A 6151-nucleotide genomic window follows, 5' to 3' on the forward strand; every position below is an offset into this window, starting at 1 on the left:
TCTCTGCTATCATCATGTCACAGCTTGGTGTTTTTGTGCTTTTTATTCCAAACACACCAGATGCTCTGCTTTCTCTTGGAAGTAATGTCCACTTCATGCCTCTTCAGCCTCAGGAGTTTGGAGAAAGCTAGAGCTGAGCCATGTAAAGTTCCACACTCAACTACTCATTTGAATTTTATTCTGGATTTTATTCTGGATTCCTGCGGTTGCTGCTCCCCCACAGCCAGCATCCTGCAGGTGTTGCCACCTGCTGCCCAGTGGACACAAAGAGGTCATCAGGCTTCCTGCTGGTCCTTAGGACCTCAGTATGGCATCTACAGGAATGTGTTTTCTAGATAAAACTCTCTGCTCCTCTCGGCAGAGCTGTCAAGCACTGGGCACAGAGCAGCCACTCCCTCTGCTGGGCCTGTCTCCAGGAACTTACATGTCGTTAGTGTCCACAGGAGCCAGGCGAAGGCAACACACAGTGGAATGCTACATCCACAGCCACGCACCCTGAGTGCCACCCGTGTGCTGCTTGCCCATGCCACCAAAATACAAATTTCACATTCACCATCTCTCTTTTGTTAACATGTACACACTGTGTGGCGCTGCTTTTAAGAAAAAGGAGTAAGCATCACAAGTCCACTGATGGAGGACTCTCTTAGGAGGGGATCTGGAGTGTGAGGTGAATTGATTGTCTGGGTGGTGATAACAATGTCCCCTCATGACAGTGACAGGCACGATAACAAACCATAAGCTCTTTTATTTTTATGTGTGCGGTTCTCCGAGCAGGGATGTTGTTGATGTTGTAACTTTTGCCCTCAGCCCAGACACTGCTTCTGTGAGGCTGGGTTGCCCAGTCGTCCGGAAGGCAGTGTGCCCACATGATCCTCTATGAGGAAAGAATATTTCAAATGCACAAATAAATATAACACAGCAATTTGGGCTGTTTTATGGTATTCTAAAGGAGACCATACTGCCTACTGCACATGCGTGCTTTTCGCCATAAATTACATAGGAAACCGGAGCTCAAACTTTAATGATCATATATCTAAACCACAACTTGTTTATGCATAATTTGCTTCCATTATGTTCAGTCTTATGTGAGATTCATGAATCAACCACAGAGCTTCATTTCTCACTGCCTGCCTGCCCTCCCAAGGTCGGCGATGCTGGGTGCTCACTGTGGGAAGGACGGCCCTGCCTTCACCATGAACTGCCCGGCAGTGCTGATGGTCAGCAGGTGGGCATCCTGTGCACGGAGTGGGGGAGAGGGGGCTGCTACAGAACTTTCTGGGTGGAGGCAGTCCAGTGCACAATTATTTTACACAACAATGGCAGATCCTAGGAGGGAAAAACAGCCAGATGCCACCAGGTTAGAAACTGCACCAGGACTTGGGGACTGGATCATGTCCTTGAGGGGCCTGGGAGCTGCCTGAACTAGAGGCCACTGGCATAAAAGGTCTTCCATCTTCAGGACTCATTTATTTGTCACTCACTGTGTCCCAGTTCTCTGCTTGGTTCATCACACACAATGCTGTTATATCTCTGAAGGACCTTTCAAATTTGGAATTTATTCTCACTGCTCACAGACAAGGAAGCATCACCTATGGGGAATGCACTGGGTGTCACTTTAATTTCACCATTCTGCATCAAGAAAATAGGATAAAGTAGCACTTTTAAAAAATATATATCTCTTGAAAGAAAATAATTCTTTAACTCCTGGACCAAATTGTGTGTGTGAGGACTGATTGGTCCTGGACGCTGGGTTTGCATTTACATTGGTGTCCTCTCTCTATGGCCCTGACCCTGAAGCACCTCTCAGGGGGGCCTCGCCCTTGTGCTCCTGCCCACCATCCACATTGGGCTCTGAAATGACAGGGTTACAATAAATAGGGTCTTGCTGAATTGACTCAAAGTACCTGGTCAGCCTGAGAGATGTGTGTCTTTCCCTCTCTGTCCTCTCTGCCCGACTGGAGATGAGACCCCAGCTCAGCGGTTTGCACCATTTTTCAGCTGATGGGGAAAACGCCAACACCCCAGGTCACAGAACCTCCAGGAAGTGGCATTAAGGAGGCCCTGGGACTGTGACCTCAGCACGAATCAGACGCACGGATCTGGTGCTCTCAAAGGTGGGGACTGCCTCCAGGACCCAAATGTGGACTCAAAGGACCTGTTACCTAAGTCAGGCGATTTTCAGCCATTTTCCTAATATTGTGGTCAAGTGTCTGTAGAATTTGAAGCTGAGAAACAAAAGCTGAGGAGACATTTCTTGTTCTGCTTTGAACTATACTCAGCTGCTGATCTGACCGCCCCTGGCAGGAGCCACAGGGAGGTGCTTTAGTAATTAGTTTGTTTGCCTGTTTTAGGTGATGGGAGGAGGGCAGGTGGGAGCCAGAGGCAGAGCAGGGGACTCCAGTCCTGCTGCCCATCTCATCCACCCCCGGGCCAGATTCCCAGGGTAGGACAGACTCCTACATTAGCTTTTCCTCCTCTGCTCAGTGGGACTTCCAGCTAAAACTACTGATCACAAGTTCACCACCAAATGAGTCACTGAGATTTCATGAACTAAAGGCTAGAGGCTCATATTGCTATTGTTAAAGCCCCTCTCTCTGCTCAGCTGGGGAAACTCTCCTCCCCGAGCTGTAGCCGCTGGTGAAACTCCACATTAGGAAGAAATTAGGGCCAGTGCCCCGCTTACCAGGCCAGCCTGACAGGAGCTGAGTGGGCGATGCCTGAGCCAGAGAGAGGCTGGAGCATTTGCCTGTCTCTGATTCTCAGAGGCCCTCAGGGTGAGGACACGTGGAAGGGAAGGTACCTGCAGAAATAGTACGAAGACATCAGGTGTGCCAGAGAACAGACAAGAGCAAGGCTTCCCCAGAGCCTCCCTCACACCTCATGATTGAGCTGACGATGTGAGGCCACCGAGATGCTGAGGAGCTCAGAGACTGGGTTTCTGTCCCTTTGGGGCAGATGACATTATGGGGGGATCAAGTCCAGAGGCGTGGTGTTTCCATTCCCAGCTGTTGGAGAAGCTGCAAGATTCTGGAACAAGAAGAGCTGAACCAGGCAGGAAAGTATGACTCACAAGGCCTGAGATGGCCTCCCTGGAACCTTAGCAGGCCCTACAGTGACATGAAAGTGATGATAAACCACTTTCAACCACCGGAGTTTCTGTGGTTCAGAGTACACTGCACAGCCAGCTGCTGGAGCCCCCATGTGTGTAGTTCATGTGTACAAGATGCATTGTTGCCGCAATCTCAGTGGGGGCCATTGCACCCCCAAACCACCCAGAAGCAGAGGTAGAGTCACCTGGAAACTGATGCGATAAATTATACCTAGAATGACACTGTATGCCTTTTGAGGCTAAAAGGAGCCCAACATTAGTTTCAACAATATATTAACACTAGAGGCCTGGTGCATGAATTCGTGAACAGGTAGGGTCTCTCCTGGCCGATTGGGGCCATCTCACGCAGTCCCAATCAGGGCAGCCAGGGGAAGGGACATCAGGAGGTTGGCTGGCTGTGGGAGGTTGGCTGTGGGAGTGTACTGACCACCAAGGGGCAGCTGCTGCATTGAGCATCTGCCCCCTAGTGGTCAATGCGCATCATAGCTACCAGCCGGTCATCTGGTCGTAATGGTTGCTTAGGCTTTTATATATATAGATATTACTACCTGACTTTCCAAACCAGATGTCAAAATTAACTGTTGTTGCTCTGAGGTCAAGATGTATGAAGACAGACCCTCAGACCCTTCTCATAATTTCCCATAAAAGCAGACCCTGGTTGACCTGGTGGCAGACCCAGGCTGAACGGGCGCCTATGTGCTGTGTGGTGCTGGGCAAACCGATGGACCTCTCTTAGCCTCTGCACTCTCCCCTGATACACTGGGGAGAGGACACCCCCTCTCAGGTCTCCTGAAGATTATCACTGACATCTGACATGCCCATTGCTGTTGCTAACACAGTCCATGCTCAGTGATAAGCTGTGATTGGAAAACAGGTAGTCACAGACCTGCAGTGGGAAAGGTGGCAAAGGATCTCTGGTTTACTCAACGTCCCACACACGTGGAGCTCTTCATGCCCTAACAGATGGTTCTGTTGGAGCCCTGCAGCTGTAGGCGGGGGAGGTTGGCGTCTCTTCCGTAAGCAGCTGTGGTGGACAGAGGAGCTCCATGGACGCAGCAGTGGATGGATACCTGCGGCTCAGCAGCTAGGCGGCTCAGCCCATGTTTGAAGGTCACCTGCTCTCTGCCCTGCCGCTTTTCCAGGTGTTGCTGGGGCTGTAACATCTGGCTGAAAAGTACACGTAGATCCGCTCATCCATTGTTCTGTAGGCTGCCAGTGGAGCTGGTAATGACAGGACATTTGCTGGACCCGAAGCACTGAAACAAAGCGGGCAGTCCTGAGCAGCCGCTGATGGCCCAGACGGACAGGTGCTCAGATATCTAGGTGAGAGGCTGAGGCCCAGCCCACCGTGGTGCCCATGCATTGCATTCCAAGGACAGGGCTCTGCCTTTCTTCTTATTCTTTTTTCTCCTTGAACCCTCCCCTTTGGGGCACCACGCTGTTTCTGCCCCTTCCCAAACCCCGGTCGAGGCTGCAGCCCCCAGCTCCTGTGGCAGGTGCCCGGAGAGTGCGGCCAGGCCGGAGGAGTGGGAGCCAGCACATCTGCCGGCTCACAGTGGGTTGTGCAGGCGCTCCATTATTTTCCCCTCCCTGTCTGCTCACCACAGTGCCCTTGTCACATGTGTGCCAAACGGCTGCAGCTATGCTGCTTGGGGCCATGCTGCTCGGCTCACAAAGAAGGGAGGCACCTGCACAACGCCAGCAGGCTCCTCATGCCTGCCACCAGCCTCCTTCTGTCTGTCTGTCCGCTGCCCACAGCCGACTGCGTCCAATGCTGCGATGTCCTAAACCCACTGTGACATGTTTCGTCTGTTCATTCATCTTAAAGGCCCTTTGGCTGATAAAGTTACTATTTTAGTCTCTTTATAGCCACTCTGATACTTACAGTTAAAACCTGTCCTTGCATGTGGGTGTTTTCTTTCGGGAGATTTTCTGAAAACCAGACGCTTAGTCCACTCTGTTGGGTGTGACACTCTATCAGACCTTAATTGCTTATCATGCCCTCAGCTCTTGGCATCTTGCATTTTCTGGGTCTCTCTGCTCTTACGTCTGAGGGTCAATCTGATTTCAGTTAGAACCTGGACCAGGTGTGGGGAGGACTCAGAATCCAGCTCTCGGGAGCCCCAGGAGAGGGGCACCCAATTCCTGTCCTTCTCACATTTGTGACCTAGATACCTGGAGGCCCATGACAAGGGTTAACAGCCTTTGGGACTGGAGAGGGGCTTCTCACATGGACAGATGCCCTGGTCCTTCCTTTGTCAGGGCTGAGACTTGCGAATTAATGCTTTTCTGGACAAGTACAGCCGATTGGCAATTAAACAAACTTTTTACTTCTTGACTTCAGAGAGTGAAATCATGTTTATAGAACAGAGAAAAATGAGCCCTCTTTTGGGAAAGGAAGTTTTCCAAGAATATATATATATATAAAATAAACACCCCTTCGAGTCCACTTCTAATTCGTCCCACCAGCAGTGCCCCAAGGGTAATTGTGGCAGCCAGCACTGTGGGCCTCTAGGTCCCTCCTCATCGTCTAAAAGCATGAAGGAAGCAGGAGGAGAAGGCCAACCTGGGGAGTTGCCACCAGCACCTGAGAGAATACGTAGGGCCATGACCAGCCATGCCTCACCTCTCCCTTCCCCACCTCGACACCTAGTGAATGAATCTTGTTTGTGTGACAGTGAGCATCATTCTCTGCATGGCCAGAGGCCACCATACCACAAAGACAGTTCTTCAGGCCTCAGGAACTCCTTGCATGACACATGGACCCAGGGACAGTGGCCAGGCGGGCTCTTACCAGATGAGTCCCTGCCTGGTGAAGAAGGTTTCAAAGTGCTACAGCTGTGGGGTGTTCAGAGGGCAAAGAAGGCAGAAAGGGCGTCCAGCGCCCTGCCTCCTCCATCTCGCTATGTTCAGTGGCTGGGGCAAGAAGTCCATCAAAATGGCATCAATTATGGGACTCTGTAATGCGTGGTAAGTTTTACTATCTCTGCTTATTTGTTTTATCCTGACAGCAAACTCGAGGTCCATGGATCAAGAGAAGAT

General features: G+C 50.9%; 1 long non-coding RNA gene across 2 annotated transcripts; it reads right to left on the reverse strand.

The window, feature by feature from the left end:
• Window positions 1-762: 762 nt before the first annotated feature.
• LOC129148736 (uncharacterized) lies at window positions 763-4718 on the reverse strand. 2 transcript variants are annotated; one of them, XR_008555701.1, is made up of 4 exons: window positions 3996-4718; window positions 2684-2800; window positions 1482-1589; window positions 763-874 (listed from the first exon to the last, which is right to left on the reverse strand). It is a non-coding gene; the product is annotated as an uncharacterized LOC129148736 (long non-coding RNA). The 2 variants fall into 2 exon arrangements; XR_008555702.1 differs by lacking the exon at window positions 3996-4718 and adding an exon at window positions 2878-2925.
• Between the last annotated feature and the right edge of the window lie 1433 nt (window positions 4719-6151).

The sequence above is a fragment of the Eptesicus fuscus genome, chromosome 4 (assembly GCF_027574615.1).
Source record: "Eptesicus fuscus isolate TK198812 chromosome 4, DD_ASM_mEF_20220401, whole genome shotgun sequence".
In the NCBI taxonomy this organism is placed as follows: Eukaryota; Metazoa; Chordata; class Mammalia; order Chiroptera; family Vespertilionidae; genus Eptesicus; species Eptesicus fuscus.